General features: G+C 41.7%; 1 protein-coding gene and 1 long non-coding RNA gene across 3 annotated transcripts in view; one reads left to right on the plus strand and one right to left on the minus strand.

Annotated features, from left to right (window-relative positions):
* The window catches only part of ARHGEF3 (Rho guanine nucleotide exchange factor 3), a 293559-nt gene that overhangs the window by 84079 nt on the left and 190848 nt on the right, over positions 1-18632 (minus strand). The gene's annotated exons all lie outside the window — the stretch shown is intronic.
* LOC116636659 lies at positions 1385-4886 on the plus strand. The gene is made up of 3 exons (XR_004300380.1): positions 1385-1575; positions 1681-1773; positions 3561-4886. It is a non-coding gene; the product is annotated as an uncharacterized LOC116636659 (long non-coding RNA).

An 18632-nucleotide genomic window follows, 5' to 3' on the forward strand; every position in this document is an offset into this window, starting at 1 on the left:
CTCACATCCAGAAAACTGCAGGTCACACAAGTGTATTCCTCCATCTTCCAGTCTTCAATAATCTTCAACCATCACACAAGTTACTCAATCTCTCAGAGCCTCAGTGCCCTCATCTGCAATTTGGATATAATAGCACCAACTTCAAAGGGTGGAGGTGAAGATTAGAGAGAAGCCAGGTAAGAGGCTAACATATAGTAGTAATTTTATAAACAGTAGCTAGGAATTATTATGGTCGAAAGAGGTAAGTCTGGAGGAGGTAAGTCTGGAGGAGGGAAGAATCTCCTTAAAGCCCGGGAACCAACCAAACAATTGAAAAGACAGCATTGAAACAAAGTGGTTTAAACAATTTCTAAGAGTAGAGTACATGTTTGCCACATCCCCAGATCAAAAATTCCTTATTGGATTCTCTTTCCAAAAAATGGAGTAAGACAGATGTGAGTTAACTTCAGATAGAACAAAAAGGAACCACTGCGATCCAGGGAGTTCACATGTGTGTGCTGAAACACTAGAAAATTTGCTTTATGCCAGCCCTGTGACAAGCGTGTGATATGTATTATCTTACTGAGTCCTCACAACCTGCTGAAAAGGGTACTCTCTCTGGTTTATGATGAGGGTACAGAGGCTCAGAAAGGTTAAGTAACTCGCTCAAGGTCACACAGTTACTAAATATCCACACCAGAACTTAGTCTGCTCAGGACACTGATGGCTTTAACCATGCCGCTGCACCCCCTCCCCAAAGATGGAACGTCGTTGGCCTCAGCATACCCCAAAGCCCCACAGCAGTAATCCTTGTCCACAACATGGGCAGGTGGCTTTATAGGCAGCACATGTGTGTGGGCTCAAGCAGCCTTGCGTTTCAGTCCCCGTTTACCCACAGACTCCCAGCAGCTGTGGACAAATTATTTAACTTTCCTGGATCCTGTTTTGATCAAACCGAATGTACTGGATTAGAGCTTTTCAATCCAAGTCTTGTGGAACATTAGCCACTGACATTTTACACCCCAGAAGGTTAGGGACAAGAGAGCCGAGATGTGAGTGGTCCTCTGTCTGGATTTCCTGGTTGGGGGGAAGGAGTTAACAAACCCAGAACTGGGTGACTCCTCAATTCCCTTTCATCTTGAAGCTAATGAAATTCTACTGAATGTTACGTGATAGGGAAAGAGAAAGGGGAAGAGAGGGACTTACAGGAATCATGTGGGGTGGAACGGCAGGAGGTTCATTTGAAACTGTTTGCAGAGCGACACAATGAACATACTTAGCTTGTAAACTTCCTCGGGGTGCTCTGGGGTGGGGGCGGGTGGAGGTAATGGGGAAGGAAGCTAACTCCCTCCTCTTGAAATGACCACTAGTGCACACGGCAAGCACTCAGTAGATGCTGACAGAATTGAAATCAAACGAAAACAGACCTGGATCAAATTGATAGAGGCGAAGCTGCTGCAGACGAATGAATATGTCCAAAAATGCTAACAATTTCCTTTGTTCCCAGACGCCCACTCTATCATAAGCCATTTTCGATCTCAAGATGAGTTCTTGTCCATGTGAATGAGCACACCTCTTCCCGCGGGATAACCGCAGGTAAGCCTTCCCTCTGCCTCTAGCCTATGCGCTTGGAACCTGAACAAAGGTGAGCTGTCTGAGAGCTAAAGAATTCTTCTTGTTTTCATTTGTATCCTTGCCCAGGGCAGTGACAGATACTGTTTCATGAGTTTCCAGCTTAGCTTTAGAGCTCAAAGGATAAAGCGCCTCCACAAGAAAGACAAGAGAGGAAAGAAGGTAAGAGAATTTTAAAATTTAAGATATACATATATAAAATACATATTATATAATAAATTATATGTATATATCATTCAACTAGTTGGATTTCCCAACTAGTTGGCTATATATTTTTATTTGTATATAAATATTATTGAAGTAGTAGAGTCTTTTTTTTCCCAGGAAAAGTGACTGTGTGCTCTAACCTCAGTCAAACCTGTTGGGGTCTCCCTCTGGAGATACCGGGAGTCACAATAACCTCGAGGAGTTCCTTTTGTACTTTTGTTCTAAAAACAAGATTTCAGAGTAAGCTCAGGTCTTCTGACTCCCAGCTGATGCTCCTTCCATGAAGGCAGGTTGCCTCATGAGCCATGTCCCCATGCCACAAAAAAGGCCGGCACATAACAGGGGCTCTATAAATATTTGTTGAATAAATTAAAGAACAAAGGACAGAAAAAGTCTCAGAAGACAAGTACGGAAGGCTGTCAACATGAGTGGATGGATTGGCTGACACTGGAAAATCTTGTGTGTCTTTGAACTCGAATCCAGAATAGCCTCTCCCTTATCTTTCTCTGCCTTTCAAACATCACCAGTTGTGAAATCCTAGACCAAGGTTTTCTTCTCAGAAGCCCTCCCGGATCCAGCCACCTCATAGGAAATGGTTTGTTCTTTGAATTTCTAACAACTCTTACTAATACCACTCATTAACCACGTTCTGTCAGGTGGCAGCTTCTGAAATGACTTAACAGACTACAGCCACGTACCTTTTCTGATTACCTCCCCACCTAGAACTGGAGGGTAGGGCCTGTCCACACCTCTCTCTGGATCTGTTTTTAGGACACTGAAACAAAGAAAGAATGACTTCCAGAGCAATGACTAACTACAACTGGAGTATTTTTAAGCTAATATAATCACCTATTCCTATATTAAACTTCTTCCAACTAATTGAATGATCAACAGAAGCTTTGTGCGGTTCTCCTACTGCCAAGGGAGGCCAGTAATAATTGCATAAGACTCCACTCAGGGAAAGACTGTAAGGGGGCGTGTCCCCTCAAAATACCCCATTAAAATTAAGGATGGTGCTGATATATCAAACCTCCAGATCCACCTACCCGTTTACTGAAAACAGGAGGGAAAGAAAAGTTAAGCCACACCACGAGAAAGCAACCAAGCAATCACCGAAACAAGGATAGAAAACATTCCACAACATCAATGACCTGGTTTCTCCAACCAATCAATAGCAGGGGGGAAAACACAGGGAGGGGGAAGTTTTACAGAGTAACAGTCGTAAGAAACAGGTGAACCATGTTGGGATCCTGATTCAAACAGGACCTCTTTGATCAAGAGTCTCATGCTCTATTGACTGAGCCAGCCAGCCCCTCTCCCCTCTTTTTTTTTCCAAATAGGATCTCTTTTTCGTTTGTTTGTTTTTGAGAGAGAGGGAGCGCTGCGTGCACGAGGGGGATTGGGGCAGGGGCAGAGGGAGAGAGAGAATCTCAAGCAGACTCCATCCCCAGCGTGGAGCCCGATACAGGGCTCTATCTCACAACCCTGAGATCATGACCTGAGCCTAAATCAAGAGTTGGTAGCTTAACCGGCTGAGCCACCCAGGCACCCCACACAGAACCTCTCTGAGACAAATTAACAAGAATCCCCTCCATATCACCTAAGATGCAGTCCAAAGGCAAATTTGAACTGGGGATATCTGACTTTGGACCGAATATTAGATGATGTGAGGGAATTCTGTTAGTCTCGTTAAGTGTGATAAGCCGCGGGAGTTATGTAAAAAAATAAAACGTTCTTATCAGGTAGAGACGTACGCCGAAGTTCTGATGACTGAAATGATAGGATGCTGAAAACACGGTGTGGTGAGACTGGGAAGAGGTTCACCATTATGGATGCTGGATGCTGGGTGAGTGCAGGTGCTAATTATACTATTCTCTCTGCTTCTCTCATGTGGGCAGATCACAAGGCATCATGTCTAACCTACTAAATTGTCCAACTTAGCAAATGATAGTTTCCAGTGCTGGTGGGGGCATAGTGAAATAGCACACTCAGAATCGTTGATGACGGTGAAAACTACTATGATATCAAGAGACATCAATATACACCGAGAGCAATATAAACACGCAAATGTCTCGGCCCAGTTTTCCTACGTGGGTGAATTTACGAAATGAAAATCTTCCGAAAGGAAATATTTTCAGTGCACTGTCAATTTAATAGTGATGAAATAGAAATAATAAGACTAGCTATTGAATATGGAACATGCACTACATGTCAGGAACTATACGAAACGTTTTATATCCATCCAAACAACCCCTCGAGGAGAGTATTCTCATTCTCCCAGCAAGTCCCCAAATTGGCACAGCTAAGAAGTGGCAGAGCAGGAAATCATGTCAGGTGGGTGACTTCAAAGTCCACATTTTCCAGTCCTGTGCTAAGTTGCCTTGAAACCCAAATGCTGGACAACAGGGTTGTTTAATTAAATTATAGGACATCCAGGTAAACAGTAAGAAGTATACTAATGAAGCCAAGCAACATGAAAAATGCTACAGTAAAAAAAAAAGCAGTTTGAAAGCCATTTATCAGAGCACCTCCGCAATATGTATACATGTGCAAAGGCCGGCAGGAAAAACATACACAACGAAAATCATGGTTGTATCAATTATGGACCATGTGGTTATGTTCTTTTTATAATGAAAAAAATTGCAGGGGTGATCACTGAACTGAGGTGCGTCACAACTGCGGGTAGAACCAGGGCATTTGGTAGTGGTGTTGCCATAAATATTGTAAACCATTAGTTTCTTCAAATCAGTTTTTTTTTCCCTTGTTCTTTGGAAGCCTACCAAAACTAAAGGAAGAAATATTCCTGTCCTCCCTGAAATACCTTTCCAATGACCTCTGCTAGGAATTCACCTACTTTGATCAGGAAGCAAGCATTATCCCATAGTTTCCCCTTGCAGCAGATGCTGAGTAAAATGTTACAATATAAGATGGATGTCTTACACATACCACAAGAGGTGGGAAAAAAAAAAGACAGCTTAAATGAATCTATAAAGGATTGTTTTATGATCGAGGTTCCCTCTGAGTCTTGTGAAATCCTCTCACAGATCGTTTGTTATTAGCATGACTGAGAGAAGCACCAGAAAGCAGGAGATGCGGTTCTCCTTCTTATCACTGCCCAGTCCAGGCACATCCTAAGTGCATCTAAGGGACTGCTAATCGCCTCAAAATCCCATGCCACAGCTCAGCATCCTGGATTCACTCTCCTCCCCCCCCCCCCCCCCTCCCCTGGACAGACATATCTGACCAGCTCCCAGGGACAAGTTCACTGTGTGATTATGTACATGGAAATGCTCTGGAATCTATAAAATGCTCTTACAGATGGGAGGTTATTCTGATTTAAAAACCTGATATACGTGCCCTTGTGTGTTTCTTCTGCCATAAATGAATTCCAGAGATGTTCCTTGGGGAGGAGAAAGAACAACTAACTAGTTCCCAGGTTATTTTAACGGCCAGAACCAGGGTTGCCATAAATAATCAACTTTTTATGACAAAGCTTCTGCAACTGCCAGGGGGGATCATTATCACCTGAAAAAGGCACTAATCTGTGAGCCAGGCCACGTGACCATGTGTGGTTCTATGTGGTATTCGTCAGTACCTGTCACCAAGATAACAGCTTAATCTTGAATGGAGGAGGCAAGCATATTTTAGAGAAAGGCCTGCAAGAGATTCCCCTTTAAAGAGCTAAACAAAGAGAAAAAATCTCGGGGAAAGAATGAAAACAGAAGGAGCCAGACAGCCAGCTGGAAGAGAAGACTGAACTAAAGCCACCGACCCTTCAGGGAGTTAGTGCAACTTTTGTGGGAGATTATGGAAAAGCTACTGTTTCAAAGCCTCTGGACATCAGAGGAAAAAACACAAAGGAGAGTTTGCTGAACAGAGAGCTTTAAACAATTCAAGTTCAAACAAACAGAATTCCAGGAATTAGGAAGAGAGGAAATTACAAGGTGCTTTGCAAACCACTGCAAAGAAAAGGATGTTTAACTATTAAATGTCAGTGATAAAAATGGCGATCTTGTGGTGCTGGAGTTTATTTTGGAGGGGGAGGAGTGAGGACAAGAAATAGTAAGTTAATTATAATTGTAATAATCAATGATTATATGACTGGCAGCTGGCCTTTCCTGAGCACTTCTTAGGGGCAGCACTGTGTGGAGCACTTTGTATACTTCGTCTCCTTTAATCCCCATGACAGCCCTGTGAGCTCAGACCTAATGATGACCCCGTCATAGATGAGGAACCTGGGGCTCAGACAGGCTCCACAACTTCTTTGAGGTCACAATGGCAGGACTATGATTCAAACCCAGATTTGCTTAAAAGCTCAGCCTTCGAACCCTTTACACACAGGTATATAATTACCAGCTCTCACAGATCGGACTATTTTTAAAGATTATTGACAATTGTAAAATTCAGAGCTGATAGCCAACTTGGTCAACATCCTGGCTACTTGCCTTCCTTCCTAAAGATAAAATGAAAAGAATGGAATGCTATTCGGTCCGTCTTAGCAACTGTGGATGTTTTCTGGAAAAAGTGGGAGGAAAGCGATTGGAGAAATCTATCATTATTAAGAGCTAATTATATACCAGGGTTCTCAGAGTAGAACACTTTAGTGGCATCACTAAAGTTCTAACAGCCCAAGGGTTCACCCGCAAAAAGTAATTGAGGAAACCCTGTGAGGTGACAAGGTCAGGGTTACACAGCCAGCTAATTACTGAGCACTGTTAGGAACCCATATGCTGGAGTCCAGCTGCCACCTGAGTCTGAATTCTGATTCTATTACTCATTGATCTGGGACACTAGTGAGGGGATCCTTCTGAGCCTCAGTTCCCTCACCTATAAAATGGGGATGAGAACAGTCCGTAAGGTTATTGTGAGAACCAAATGCGATAATGCATGGGAAGCATGAAGCACAGCCAACAAAGTAGCCAGATTGCTTCATTTATAAAGAGCCCTGCACTTCATGCCATGTTTCTTCACAATCTATAGAATATTCAGGTGTGGAATGAGTGACTGTCATTTGCAAAAGCACCAAATTAAGAATCTCGCCCAATTCAAGACCTTGTTCTTTCCCCAAACCATAGTCAGTGGTGGAGAAAGGGAAACAATCTTCCCATATGTTCTCTTCTGCTGGATTTTGGTATTTAATAAACCCTGATGACACAATGGTAGCTTTCCCAACAAATTCCATTAGAATCTCAGAAACCCATCATCAGTAATAGACAGGCAGCAATGTTTTCTGTTTGTGTAGTTTTATTTAGTCACGCTGGTGAAAACTGGCAAATGTTATTGCTCTTGATTATCACAAGACAGCAACCCAGGAAGCCTTCATCTTTATGGGTTTAACAGACGGCTCCAATCATGACTTTCATTGCTTATGTTGTTGGCACCTGGAGTCGATTTTTCAAGGGCTCTGAGGACAGGAAGCCGGTGCTGTGGGGCACTCTGGGGCTTTGACTTGCTCATCATTGGTTCCTCCCTCTTCTAATAACAGTTCTTCCATTTTCTTTGGGAAAACTGCCCACCTCTCAGTGTTTGTGGTTTTAATAGGACTGAGCCCATTATTCCCATCAGTCCCCATGGGAATACATGTGACTAAGGACTGCCAATCAGCAACCCCCTCTTTCTGGTCACAGTGATTGGTTCAGGAAAGGGCATGAGAACCAGGCTTGGGATTTTTGCAGGAAGAACTGGGCAAGAAAGCACCTATAAATTAGAAGGGGGTAAGCTTAGAGATGTTGGTGGCCATATTTCCACCAGGAGAGGAGAACATATCTGAGAATGGAGGCAACACATAAAAATACAAGCTGAGAGGTGAAGAGCGAGAGAGGACATTCTGAGGAAAATTAGCACGTAGATCCAGCCATGCCTGAAGCCAGTAACTACTGGACTTTTCTGTTACATCAGCATAAATTCCCTTTCTGCTTAAAGGAATTTCAGTTGTGTTTCTGGCACTTGCAACTGAAAGAGTTTGGGTTCAAATACATACAAAAAGGTCTTTACCATATAAATGAGCACTTGTCTTCCTACCCCCATGCATTATTCAGGATTTATATTACATATCTAACTCTTGCTTCCCTCATTGAGATTGTAAGTTCCTTGAAGCCAGGAGACAAATGTGACCACCCACTGATAAAGTAACACTTTTTTGCCAAAACCAAGCCTAGAATAGCTGAGGAATCATTTTATAACAGTATCAAAGAGAAAAATGTTAAGGATGTTTCACAGGTGAGCCTTTGGAAACTGATGGCATGAGGAGTCAGAGGTCTCATGAGTATCCAGAGCTACCTCCAGAAGTTTCATTTGTCTGAATGTCCTCTCTTGAGCTCCCCCCTCCACCCTGCACTCGACCACCCCAGTGGACAGGAAAACCCCTATGCAAGCTTCAGGCTAGAGGTCTAATTAGAATTGTGAACAACTTCCTACTTATCACTTGTGACACCAATAAACCTACTTTTATTCTTAAAGGAAGATACACTACTCCAGATACTCTCCAAACACAAACTCTGACCACATTTGGATAGGGTAATCTGTTTTGAAGTGTTTTTTCAAGTTTTTTTTTAAACCTGTATTTCATCTTGTATACCAGGATAAACTTCAAATGGATCAAAGATTTAAATGTAAATACGAAAACATAAAAGTGCTAGAATAAGATGGGCAAAGTTCCTGATGTAGGGAAGAACTTTCAATGACCTGAAGTCCAGAAGAAAACATTAATAGATCTTTTTATCATAAAATATAATAAAATAGAAAACCCTTCTATGTGGCAAACAAAATGACAAGAGCATCACAAGCAAAGTCAAAAGGAAAACTGGGAAAAAATATCTGCAAATCATATCAGAAAGCTCTAATCTCCATAATATATAAGACCTCCTAGAAAGCAAGAAGCAAAGGACCAATGACCATCTCTGTATGACTGTGTGTCTGATTAGTGTGAAAACATTCATGAGGAGCAAAGCCACTTATTATGCATGAGCGTTTTAAGGGCTAGTAGAGTGAGTTAAGGACTTGGTGGCCCAGGTTCAAACCCCAGCTCGCCACATTCTAGTCTGTGGCTTGGGTGAGCTAGTTTACCTGGTAAGCCTCATTTTTCTCATCTGTAAGATGGGGATTATAATAGTATTCACCTTGCAGTGCCATTCTAAGGATCAAACACATTGTGAATGTGCTCAGTGACTGTCACATAGTAAGTGCTCAATAAATGCATGCTGTTAGTATGCCAGTAGAGGTTTTAAAATTAACAACATAAAAAATAAATAAAATTAAGAACATAACCTAACCTCGAGATCTTGCAGATATTCAGATGTAAGGTCCATGTAAAGTAACAAAACATCAACACAGTAGATAACTTAGTAAGATCCTATCTTACAAATACACTTGTGTTTATTCCTATCCCCCGTTTTCAGATGAAGACACTGAGACTCAGAGAGGTTAAATGACTTGCTTCAGGTGACAGATACTAAGTGATAAAACTAAGATTGAACTCCAGCTATGACTGGCTTTGAAAGCCAGGTGTTTGTTTTGCTATGCCATTCTGTTTCTCTGTAATTTAAAGCTAAGAAACAAGTTGTCCAACTAAGCGGTTGCAGGAAAAGATACCCAGAGCCTCCGAAGTTCTAAAGATCCCAGCCCTCAGGTAAAGGAATGGACTCTGGCCCAGAAGTAAAACTTGCCATCTGTGGGCTCTTGCTTCTGAGTAGGAGTGAAAAAGATCTGGGTTTTAGCAGATCTTACCACATGTTGCTACTGATTGTTCTTTTGATTGCTCAGAAAGGTTGACAAGATCTCTTCTGTGGCTGTGGGTGGAGGGGAATGCGTACTGCTATCTCTTTGGGACAGACTTTCATATGGCACAACTTTTATAGGGCACAGTTCGTCTGGGCTCCAGGTAAGTCTACAAGCAGGGGCTTTTCTCACCTCCCAGAAGCTGGTCCCCTGTCTGATATATGACTGGGACAAACATGCCCCCATATTTGGCCCAGGTTGTTCAAAGCCCATAGCTGGAATAGTCAGGAAGCTTTTGCTACCTCTGAGGCCCTACAGCTGAAATGAGGGTCTGCTTAGGATGGAACAATGAGATGCCCTTCCCCAGCCTCCCTGTAAGAGGTAATGCCGTCTGAATGACAAGCCTGCCAACCCCCACCCAGATATGGATTTTCAGAGCAGGCACAGAACTCTGACACTCTTTTCTGTGGAAATCCCAGTACATTTTCGTTGCCTTTTCATCTTTGGAATGCTGATTGAAAAGCCTGCAGCTAAAATGTTCTAACAAACAGTGGGGCTGTCTTGGCTCTCTGGAACGGCCGCATTTCAGAGGTCAAGGAGAGAGCCCTCCTGTCAGCCTCAACAATCAATGGGTTACATAAAGAAGAGTTTGTTTTTGACCTCTAAGGATGATATCCACAGAATGCGAGGATCTTAGCAATATTCACCAAAGCTACCAAATATAGGACCATCTGCCCACCTCCAAATAATAGCAACACCGTTTAGGGTTTACTATCTGCTGAGTACATTATGGTACTCTACAATGTCCCAGAAGAAAGGTACTATGATCCCCCCCTATTTTACAGGGAAGTTATCTGAAACACAGAGAGGATGTGTCATTTGCCCACCGTCACAGAGCTTCTAAGTGGCTTGAACCTAAGTAATGTGGCTTGAGTCTATACTCTTAACCATAACGCTACACTGTTCCTCAAGATGATAACGGTGGTGGTGATGGTGGAGGAGAAGGTAGGGGTGGTGCCAATGATGGTGATGATGATCCTGGGTCCTTGGCCCCATGCTAAACATTTCCCATACATTATCACATGAAATCTGATCTTCCAGCAAGTTCCATTAGTTTCACTGCATCCATCTACTTCTCTCCACCTTGCCTGCCATGATCCCAGCCCAAGCTGCCTTCCTCTCTCACCTGGACCGTGCAATAGCCTGCTAACTCTTTTCCCTGCTGCAAACCTTGTCTATAGAATCCCACCACATTACAGCTGCCAGAAGGATCACGTGAATACTTAGATCACAGCACTCACCTTCCAACGGTTTCCACTGCACTTAGACTGAAATCCCAATTCTTTGCCATAACTGATGAGGCCCCATGGGATCTGGCCCTACTGACCTGTCAGACCTCATCCTCCTGCTTCTCTCCTCCTCACCCACAAGGCTGTATGGAGCACAGCCTCCTTTCCTTCCCGACCAAGCAGCCTCATCGCCAGCCAGGATGTCTGTACTGGCTGTTTCCTCTGCCCCCAAATCTCTGCCGGACTGTCTCTTTTTTGTCATTGAGGCATCAGCTCAAAAGACCCCACCTCAGAAGGGCCTACCTGAACTCTTAGCTATAATAGATCTCTAACCCCCATCTCTCTCCCTGTCCCCCTGCCCAACCATTTCAAGACCAATTTACTGTTATATGCCATCTGGGTTACAATTCTGTGTTTCACATTTGCTGTTATATCACCAGCACCTCAAGCAGTGCTTGGCACTGAATGGAACCCAATAAATATTTACTGATGAAATAACTGAGTTATCTCACTTACTCCTCTCAAGAACACTGTTTAAGAAACAAGACTTTGTAACCTCCAATGACACAACCAAGGCCGTAAGTCTAGTAAGTGGCAGTTAACTCCAGAGTCCACACTCTTAACCCTCAGGCAATAATTGGCTCTGTGACCCTGACTTTTCACTCCATTTCTCTGCATTTCAGTGTCATCCTCACTTTAAGATAAGAAGATGGAAAGATCTTGTCTCTTAACTACCTTCTAAGAGTATTTGGAGTAAAGAGCCCATGTTTCTAACCATTAGACCAGGAGCTGGCAAACTTTCCTGTAAAGGGCAAATAATAATTATTTTAGGCTCTGTGGGCCATGATGTAGCTATTTCATACTGTTGATGCAGTATAAAAACAAAGACAATAAGTAAATAAAAATGTGGTTGTCTTTCAATAAAACTTTATTTATAAAAACAGTCAGTAGGCCAAGGGCACCTGGGTGGCTCAATTGGTTAAGCAACTGACTCTTGGTTTCAGCTTGGGTCATTATCTCAGGGTCATGAGATTGAGCCCCACATTGGGCTTGTGCTCAGTAGGGAGTCTGAAGATTCTCTCCCTCTGTCCCTCCTTCCACACTTGATCACATGTTGCACACATGGGCATGCTCTCTCTCTCTCTCTCAAATAAATAAATAAATCTTTAAAACAGAGAGTAGGCCAGATCTAGCTGTAGTTCAATGATACCTGCATTAGACTGCTTGGAAAGAAGTCTGCAGTTTTCATCTATCATTCAGTTTTGTTTTGTTTTTCATTTTCAGTTATTATGAGGCCTGGTAAATAGACATGACGATCTCTTCCCAGAACAGAGTATGTTTTAAGAAAAGTTAAGGTCTTCTCTGCAGTTCCATATTAACCAATCATCATATTCATAGGAACAGAATGGGTACTCTTCTGGTTTTTTCTGGATCTAACTTAAGCAGTCTTTGGGTGAGCCTGGTGGCAAGGGATTCTCTAAAAAGAGGATTTTTGTCCAGGCTCTGGGAGGAGTCAGGAGGGTAAAAAGCTGCTGAGTCACTGGAGAATCAAGAACCTTGACATTTCTCCTAAATCAGGAGGTATAATGATGCTTTTGGTCAAGAGGGACCAGTGGAGGCTGTACGGAAAGAGTTTACCAACTAGAGGGCCAGGATCCAGTGGGATCTTAGGAGGTGGGCAGAAATCTGAGATGGACAAGAAGGCAGCTCTCCTCATGCTAAGCTCGCATGCTCTGGGTATTTTGCATCTGGTATATTTATAAGAACTACATATAAATATACATATATTTTTTAGAAATTTAAAAAATCATAGCAAATGCTATGAGCAATATATAATAATTGCTGACATTCCCATCATCCAGAATTAAGAATTCAATGCTTTGTTAAAGTTGCTTCCAGTACTTTCTTTCCCACCACCTCAAGCCCCTATCCCACCTCTAGCCACCCCAGTGGCAACTACAGTTATGGGTTAGGTGTATATCTTACCAGTCCACTTATTGTTACAAACATTTTTTTAATTGAGATAAAATTCATTATTTTAACTCTTTTAAAATATACAACTCAGTGGTGATTAGTATATTTACACTATTATGCAACCATCACCACTATCTAATTCCAGAACATTTCTATCACCCACCCCCCCAAAAAAGCCCCAAATCTCCTCTCCTCCCAGTCCCTGGCAACCACTAAGCTTCTGTCTTTATGGATTTGCCTGTGCTGGTCATTTCATATAAATGAGATCATAGCATATGTGATCTTTTATGTCTGGCTCTTTGGACTTAGCATGTTTCTACGGTTCATCCATGTTGGAGCATGTATCAGGATTCATTACTCATCCTTTTTCTGGTTGAGTAATAGTCTATTGTGTGGATATATCACATTTTGTTTATCCATTCATCAGTTGATGGAAACGTGAGTTGTTTACAGTTTTTGGCTATTCTGAATAAAGCTGCTATGAACATTTGTGTGCAAGTATTTGAGTCCATGTTTTGAATTCTTTGGGATATATACCTAAGCGTGAAATTACTGAGTCATATGGTAACTCTATATTTAATTTTCTGAGGAACTGCCACTCCTTTCCACAGTGGCTGTACCATTTTACACTCCCACCAGCAGTGCATGAGGGTTCCATTTTTCCACAACCTTCCCAACACTTGTATTTTTAATTTTTTTCCTTTTTTATGATAACCATCCTAGTGGGCATGAAGTGGTATATGACTGTGGTTTTGATTTGCATTTCCCTAATGACAATTGATACTGAGCATCTTTTCATGTGCCTATTGGCTATTTGTATATCTTGTTTGAAGACAATTTATTAATTTTTAATAAATAATAAATAAATTTTAATTTATTAATTTTTACCAGTGTATTTATTCCAATTTAATTTATTAAATTTTACCAGTGTATTATTAATGGGTAGCACTATTTTGTGAGTGTAAATCTATTTTCTCTACTTGGCATTGTTTTTGAACTCCCTCCATGTTGTTTTATATAGATCTAGTTAAAAGCTTAACTGTATCTAGCATCCCTTACACTGTATTTTATTTGTTCTCTTATTTATGGATAGTTTGATTTTCTTCTTTTTCTTTTTTTTTAAAGATTTTATTTATTTATTTAATTGACAGAGAGAGACAGCGAGAGAGGGAACACAAGCAGGGGGAGTGGGAGAGGGAGAAGCAGGCTTCCTGCGGAGCAGGGAGCCCGACGCGGGGCTCGATCCCAGGACCCTGGGATCATGACCCGAGCCGAAGGCAGATGCTTAACGACTGAGCCACCCAGGCGCCCCTCTTTTTCTTTTTCTGTTACAAAAATCATTGCCTTTCGTTTCCCTGACACACCTCCTTCTGCATTCTTGAGATTGGTTCTCTGAAGCTCAAACATGTATAAAGCAGGATCATAGGATATGCACATTTACAATCTTACCAGATGTTCTTTAAAACATACATTTGGGGATGCAAATGCAATTCTGGATCACACTTCAGGAGATTCCTCAGCCTCCAGTGTAATTCACACCTGCACATTCGTCTAGCTGGATAGTTGTTCAATTTTTCTGAATATTCAATATTCTTAAGTGCCATCACAAGCATTCGGATTGGGAGGTAAGTGTAACGAAGTGATTCTTCTGCATCGTATCTGTCAGACCAGTGGCTCCCAGGATGTGGTCCTGGGAGCATAGCGTAAGCATCACCTGGGAACTTGTTAGGAAAGCAGATTCTTAGGCCTCTTCCCAGACCCGAGTCAGAAACTCTGCAACTCCTCAGTGGGGTGCTGACTGACCTTAAAATGTGAGAACCACTGTATTAAGCTTTCCCATTTTACAAGTGAGAAGCAGAGGAAAAGGACCAATCACCTAATTGTGATCTAAAGTCAACAGGCCACAAAGAAGGGAGCACTTTATACTACAGAGTCTATGGACCCTAGGGAGAAAGCCTGGGACAGTGGCACAGGATGAGACTTCAGGACCAGAAAGAGCAGCGTTCAAGTCCTCATCCTGCAGGACTGGAATCCCTGGCAAGACTCTCAACCTCCCTGGGTCTTACCTCACAGGGTTTGTGAGGGTTAAAAGAGATGTTACACAAAAAGTCCTATGTTGCATAATTCCATTTATAGGATAATATCCAGGATAGGTAAACCAATAGATAGAAAGTAGGTCAGTGGTTGGTTACTATGGGCTGGGGAGAGGGAGAGAGGGAGTAACTGCTTAACAGGTATGGGGTTTCTCTTTAGAGCGATGAAAATGTTTTGGAACTAGAAGCAAGAGTTTCACTAACATTGTGAGTGTATTAAATGACACAGAATTGTACACTTAATTAATTAATTTTTTTAGAGTGTGCCCAGGAACTAGCTATATATCCAAACCACCTAGAGAACGTATTAGAAATGCAGATTCCCAGTCTCACTTATTATTATTGCAAGATCACTCTCCGGAGTTACAGAAACCACATTTTATTTGAGTTTTTAAATAATTTTTAAAAGTAATCTCTACACCCAATGTGGGACTTGAACTTACCCCGAGACCAAGAGTCGCATGCTCTACCAACTGAGCCAACCAGGTGCCAGTGTACATTTTAAAATAGTTACTTTTATATTAAATGAAGTTTACCTGAATTAAATAAAAAGAGAGATGTTACATGGGAAAATGCTCCACACAGCACTGGGTATGAAGTAGAAAGCAGCTTTCATTATTGTAAAAAGTTGAGTTTATAGTAAGAAAAACTGGAAGCAGGCTATATGTCCAAGAATAGTGGATTAATTAAATAAAGTTAGGTCCCAGTTGAACAATTTGATATTATGTAGATATTAAGAAAAATAAGGCGCAGGTGTGTATGAACAAGAATAATGTTCATGTGCAAGAACAAGAAAGCCACAAAACACTATCTGCACATCATGTCCCCCTATTTGCATGTGCACCTAATTCTACATTCAGGAGAGCTGTATGCCAAAATATGAAGAGTAACTCTGGGTAGTACAGTCATGACAAAATAATCTTTCTTTTTTTTTTTTAAAGATTTTATTTATTTATTCATGAGAGACAGAGAGAGAGAGAGAGAGAGAGGCAGAGGGAGAAGCAGGCTCCCAAGGAGCAGGGAGCCCGATGCGGGACTCGATCCCAGGACCCTGAGATCATGACCTGAGCCGAAGGCAGACGCTTAACCATCTGAGCCACCCAGGCGCCCCAAAATAATCTTTCTTTAAGTTTGTTTTTATTTTATAATTTTCTACAACATCCATGTAATGCTACTATAATAAAGAAATAACATTTGAAAAATAAGTGCATTAGGGTGCTTTTTCCTTAAAGACTAACGGTAGTGAATCCTTAACTAAAAGTATTTTGAATGTAAATACCCTAAGTTATCAATATTTTTGTGTTTATGATTTTAATATTAGGCTTTCTCAAAACAGATGTATGCCCATATTGCATGCATTGAAATGAAACAATTATAAGACATGCTAAATATTAAATAAAAGCATTAATTCAGAGTAAAATGTAATTCATTGTTTAATTAATTGCTATTTCCACTTCCAAAGGCCTAAGCCACATGGAAAGACCATATTGCTCCCTTGAAAGAACTACTGAGATTTAGCAGAAAGGCTTAAACACACAACCCTCTCCCTACTTTTCCCACAGACAGAAGATGACCTGTAAGGTCCAGCAGAGCCCAGGCCGGATGGCTAAAATGGGGCCTGATAAAGGGCCCTGTGGCTGAGTCATCCTCCGTTCCTCTTGACTTCTGGGAAGAAGAGAGTAAAGAAGCTGAATCATACACCTCCACAAGGACTTCCTGTGCAAGAAAGATTTCTCATACAGGGAAAAAACGACTTAACTCTGGGTTTCCTCAATTTCCCCAAAGAGAAAAAAATCACTTCTCTTAGGAAAACTGCTGGTGCTTAGTGTGAGAGTTTCTGCAGCAAAAATTCCCTCTTGACACAGTTCAGCAGGCAAAGGTATCATGTTTACATCTGATTAGTGTAAGCCATTTTATCACTTTTCCTTGCCTCCATTCCCCCCCACCCAATCCTCCAATCCCCCATGCTTAAAAGTCAACTCCTCATGACTGCATACTGTTAGCAATTTTAGGAAGAAACAGATTGAAAACCAGATGCTTGTTTTTGATCAATAGTTGATGAAAAGCTTCTAAAGGAATAAAGGCCATCTATTCCTTTTAGGGAAAGTAGCCTTCTTTAGGATGGGATTTTTTTAGGATTCCTTTATACTTTCTTTGCACACAGAAATGTTACACTAACTTCAATCTATTACTATTTGGGGGGCAGTGAGGAGACAGTTGACATTTTTAATTAAAAGAGAGTTCTGAAACATTCTAAATCCCACCATGGGATTACTCTAATGAACTGTGTCACACATTCATTCAGTGATTCATTCACTCACTTACCCAGAGTCCCTACATGGGCCCGACACAGTCTTGTGCCTGAAATCCCAAATGGGATTTCAACCTATTCCCCGCTCACTTGGAATTTTTTTTTCTTGTTTTGTCCTATTCTGAATGATCTACACCGGTTCTGAAGATACTTATGAAAGACAACCAGATGAGACAAAGACATTGTGTACAGACCAACAATTAGTCTGCATTACACAGTTTTTATTTCACTCCCTCCCAATGGCCCATCCTCCAAATATTCAGCATGAACTCATGCTTTCAGAGATGCAGAGTCTGCAGTAAGTATGCTTTATTTGACAAACAAATGATTTCCTAAAAAAGTGAAGAGTCAGGATCAGAATCAGAATGTTCAGAAAATTTATTTTGAGCTTTTGAAAAAGACTGGCACTAAATTGTTGATTAAAAAGAACAGTGATGACATGGGTGAAGGGGACTGAGAGATACAGGCTTCCAGTTATAGAATGAACAAGTCACAGGAATAAAGGTACAGCATAGGGGAATATAGTCAATGTTATTGTAATAGTGTTGTATGGTGACAGATGGTAGCTACACTTGGGGTGGGCATAGCATAATGTATATACTTGTTGAATCACTATTTTGTACACCTGAAACTAATGTGATATGGTGTGTCAACGATATGTCCGTAAAATAAATACTTAAAAATTAAAAATAAAAAATTTTAAAATACAAGTAAAAAGAGAATGGTGATGCCTATAGCCCAGAGAAGAGTCTAATTAAGAGACTTTATTTAAAAGGAAGGAGAGGAAGCAATCCATTTTCTTACTCTGCGACCATACTGAGAGAAGAGTATGGCTCCCTGGGGTCCCGGGGGATCAAACCCTTGCCTCCTGGTCCAGCATTAGCTCCACAATGTCACCAACAGAGCTAACTGGAATTGACTGCTCAATGGAATTAGTCTTCCACTTTTAATTGGCTAGAAAACTTGCCAAGAAATTTTGCCTAACAGTCCACCCGGCAGAAAACATGAGGATGGGTTCTATAATTACCAATGGGAATCGAAGAGGATGACTATTCATTAAAGAGGCTATGTCATGAAGCTGCTTGAAGCGGCAGGGCAGGGAAATGCTGCGGGGCTGGGGGTGGGGTGGGGTGGCATGGCCAGAGCCTGTGGGAGCCTGCCCCTCATAAACCCTGGGTTCCAAGGCCATCACCCCCAGCAGATGAGGTCACAACAAATTGCAACAGGTCTTGACAAACAGTTTCCCTCCCAGGAGTCAGTAAGTCACCTGAAAAGGCTTAGTTCTATCTGCTGAATTCCCCCCAGTGTGAACACACTACCAGAATGGTCCAGGAGGGGCTGTTTCCTTTGCTGCTGTGCAAACAGCCACTCAGACAACTCTACTCTAGAACCTCAGGCTATAGCTTCCTTCAGCAGGTGGAAAAGCTCATA

This window comes from Phoca vitulina, unplaced genomic scaffold (assembly GCF_004348235.1).
Source record: "Phoca vitulina isolate PV1807 unplaced genomic scaffold, GSC_HSeal_1.0 scaffold13, whole genome shotgun sequence".
Classification (NCBI taxonomy): Eukaryota; Metazoa; Chordata; class Mammalia; order Carnivora; family Phocidae; genus Phoca; species Phoca vitulina.